The sequence below is a fragment of the Salvelinus sp. IW2-2015 genome, unplaced genomic scaffold, assembly GCF_002910315.2.
Source record: "Salvelinus sp. IW2-2015 unplaced genomic scaffold, ASM291031v2 Un_scaffold2479, whole genome shotgun sequence".
NCBI classification, from domain to species: Eukaryota; Metazoa; Chordata; class Actinopteri; order Salmoniformes; family Salmonidae; genus Salvelinus; species Salvelinus sp. IW2-2015.
In genome coordinates, this window is record NW_019943797.1 from 1 (window position 1) to 4,560 (window position 4,560).

The window sequence follows — 4,560 nt, forward strand, 5'->3', positions numbered from 1 at the left end:
GTCTTATTTAAATTTATCTCACATCTAGTATGAGCAATGGCAATACATTTCTAGAATATTGAGTTGCACCTCCTCCCCCCCCATGTTGACTCCAATGCTTCCCACAGTTGTGTCAAGTTGGCTGGATGTCCTCTGGGTGGTGGACCATTCATGATACACACGGGAAACTGTTAAGCGTGAAAACCCAGCAGCGCACCTACTAACATAACCCTTTCAAAGGCACTTTAATATTTTGTCGCCTGGTTTGTGTCAATATTATTCACAGCCGTCTATTTACCACCACATACCGATGCTGGCACTAAGACCGCATTCAACCAACTCTATAAGGCCAGAAGCAACCAAGAAAAGGCTCATCCAGAAGCGACACACCTAGTGGTCAAGGACTTTAATGTAGGCCATCTTAAATCCGTTTTACCACATTTTCACCAGCATGTCACAAGTGCAACCAGAGGGGGAAAAAATCTAGACCACCTTTACTCCACACACAGAGATGCATACAAAGCCCTCCCCCACCCTCCATTTGGCAAATTTTACCATAATTCTATCCTTCTAATTCCTGCTTCCAAGCAAAAACTAAAGCAGGAAGTACCAGTGACTCGCTCAATACAGAAGTGGTCAGATGACGCAGATGCTATGCTACAGGACTGTTTTGCTAGCATAGACTTTAATATGATCCGGGATTCATCCAATGGCATTGAGGAGTATACCACTTCAGTCATCGGCTTCATCATAAGTGCATCAACGACATCGTCCCCAACGTGACCATATGTACATATCCCAACAAGAAGCCATGGATTACAGGCAAATTCAGCATCGAGCTTAATGCTAGAGCTGCCGCTTTCAAGGAGCGGGACACTAATCCGGACGCTTAAAAGAAATAACGTTATGCCCTCAGACGAATCATCAAACAAGCAAAGCATCAATATACAGGATTAAGATTGAATCCTACTATACCGGCTTTGACGCTCGTCGGATGTGGAAGGGCCTTTTATGCTCGCTTCTAGGCAAGCAACACTGAAGCATGCATGAGAGCACCAGCTGTTCTGGATGACTGTGTGATGACGGTCTCGGTGGTCGATGTGAGCAAGACCTTTAAGCAGGTCAACATTCACAAAGCCGCGGGGCAAGACGGAAAATTGCACCGGAGGAGATGGCCGCTGTTTTACGGTCTCCTAACCAATTGTTCTATTATGTTGTTTTTTTCACGATATTTGTAAATTATTTTGTACATAATGTTTCTGCAACCGTATCTTACGGCAGAAAAGAGCTTCTAGATATCAGGACAGCGATCACTCACCTCGGATTAGACAAAGATTTTTTCAACAACAACAACAACAACAACAACAGCAGCAAGCAGGACTCACACGATATTCTCCAAACACCCCACAGGGCAGACATCCCAATTATTCGCAAAAGGAAGCGACGTAGAGGAAGAAGAGCCGGATGCCTCATCCGGACCCGCAGAAGGCAACTAGGAAAGCTGCCGTTACCGTCAATATTACTCGCCAACGTGCAATAATTGGACAATAAACTATCCTGTACTGTGTTTGTGAATGTCACCATACGGGACTGTTGCGTTTCGTTCGTTTGTCCGTTATTTTTGTTCTTTGTTTTCAAGTTGTCTAATTAAAATGGATATCATCACACTGCATTTTGTCCTCTGATCCTTCTACTACTCCTCCTCAGATAGAGGACGACGATCGTGACACTGGGGACCTTTGCCAAATCTTTCAGTCTCCTTGAGTCAGTCTTCACGTCTGTCTGGTGTTTTGGACCATGATTAGTTTGTTGGTGATGGACACAAGCAAACTTAAAACTCTCGACCGCTCCACTACAGCTTGTCATTGTTAATGAGGCCGTTGTCTCGTCAGCAAACTTAATGATGGTGTTGAGTTATGTTTGGCCACACAGGTGTGGGACAGGGAGTACAGGAGGAGACTAAGTACACACCCTTTTGAGGCCCCCGTGTGAGGATAGCGTGGTAGACGTGTTGTTGCTACCCTTACACTGGGGCGACCCGTCAGGAAGCAGATCCAGTTGCAGAAGGAGGTGTTTAGTCCCAGGGTCCTTAGCTTACTTGATGAGCTTCTTGGCCTTGGTGTTGAATGCTGAGCTTAGTCAGTGAACAGCATTCTCACACAGGTGTTCTTTGTCAGGTGGAAAGAGAGTGGATGCAATTGAGATTGCGTCATCTGTGAATCTGTTGGGGCGTATGCGAATTGGAGTGGATCTCGGGTATCAGGAGGATGCTGTTATGTGAGCCATACACCTTTCAAATACTTCTTGCTAATCGACGTGAGTGCTATGGGGCGATTCATTTAGTAAGTTACATTCTTCCTTGCACAGGATATGGTGGTCTGCTTGAACATGTAGGTATTACAGACTCGGTCAAGGAGGTTGAAAATGTCAGTGAAGACAATTGGCAGTTGGTTTTGAGTACACGTCCTGGTAATAAAATCAATCAATGAGAAGTTATTTGTCCGTGCGCAGAATACAAACAGGTGTAGACTTATAGTGAAATGCTTTCTTAAGGCTCTGTAACGCTGTCGTCTCTCCTCGTCTGAGGAAGAGAGTTTGAAGGATCGGAGGACAAATGGCAGCGTGGTACGTATCATATTTATTAGAATACTTTTCAAGAATGAACAAAACATTAACAGACAAAAACCAACAAGCTACAGTCCCGAACTAGGGAACACACCAAACAGGACACACGACAGAACAATCACCCACCAACACACTACAAACAGGCTACCTACCTACCTAATATGGTTCCAATCAGAACAATGATACACCGGCCTTGATTGAGAACCATATCAGGCAAACAGAAAACCCACATAGAAACAGAAACATAGACTGCCCACCCAACTCACCCTGACACACTAAAACAAGAGATAATAAAAGAACTATGGTCAGAACGTGACACTCTAACCAATAGTGCGGAGGAAAAAAGTATGTGGTGTGTGTGTGTGTGTGTGGTGTGTGTGTGGTGTGTGTTGTGTGTGGTGTGTGTGTGTGTGTGTGTGTGGTGTGTGTGTGTGTGTGTGTGTGTGTGTGTGTGTGTGTTGTGTGTGTGTGTGTGTGTGTGTAGTAAGTAAGAAATAAAAAACAGTAAAAACATTTGAAATAAAGAGTAGCACACCGGTTAGTCAGCTTATTGAGAGTAGTAATGTGGCTATGGTTAAAGTGATATGCATATAAGATAAACAGAGAGTAGCAGCAGCGTAAAGAGAGGGTTGGGGGGGGGGGGGAACACAAGCAAATAGTCGGGTAACATTTGATTACTGTTCAGAGTCTTATGCTTGGGGGTAAAAACTGTGAGAAGCCTTTTGCCTAGACTTGCACTCGGTACGCTTGCCATGCGGTATAGAGAGAAGAGTCTGATGATGGGGTGTGGGGTCTTTGACAATTTTCAGGGCCTTTCTCTGACACGCTGTGTAGAGTCTGGATGGCAGGCAGCTTTGCCAGTGATGTACTGGCGTACGCACTACCCTCTGAAGTGCCTTGCGGTCGGAGGCCGGCAATTGCGTACCAGCAGTGATGCTACCGGTCACGATGCTCTTGAGTTGCAGCTGTAGAACTTTTGCAGGATCTCAGGACCCATGCAATCTTTTTAGTTCTGAGGGAATAGGCTTTGTCGTGCCTCTCACGACTGTTTTGGTATGTTTGGACATTCTAGTTGTTGTGATGTGACCGGAATTTGAAAGCTCTCAAATTTGAAAGCTCTCAACCTGCTCCACTACACACGTCGATGAGAATGGGGACGTGCTCGGTGCTCCTTTTCTTGTAGTCCACAATAATCTATATCTCCTTAGTCTTGGTTCGTTGAGGATAGGTTGTATTCTGCACCTCCGGGGTTACAGCCAGGGCATTGCGGGATTCTTGTAACTTCGCGGTTAGAGCCACACCAAAGTGGCAGCTCTACCCTTTAGCTCAGTGCGATGTTGCCTGTACCATGGTTCTGGTTGGGGATGTATGTCAGTCACGTGGGGACGAACGTCCTCATTGCACTTATGTATAGCCAGGACTGATGTGGTGTATTCCTCATGTCATCGGAAGAATCCCGGACATGTTCCATCTGTGATAGCAAAACAGTCCTGTAGCTAGCATCTGCTTCATCTGACCATTTTTTATAGACGAATCACTGGTGCTTCCTGCTTTAATTTTTGCTTGTAACAGGGAATCAGGAGGATAGAGTTGTGGTCGGATTTACCAAATGGAGGGCGAGGGAGTGCTTTGTACGCATTTCGTGTGTGGAGTAAGGTGATCTAGAATTTTTCCCTCTGGTTGCACATTTAACATGTTGATAGAGATTTGGTAGAACTGATTAAGTTTCCCGCATTAAGTCTCCGGCCACTAGAGCCCGCTTGGTGAGTGGTTTCCTGTTTGCTTATTTCCTTATACAGCTGGCTGAGTGTGGTCTTAGTGCGCATCTGTCTGTGTTAAACGAAAAGTATAGCTGAGAACTTTCTAGGTTAAGTAGTGTGGCTGCACTACTTGCCTAGAAAGATAGGTTATACAGTTTTGATGTCTGGTTGGTAGGATATTGTGATCGTACCCATC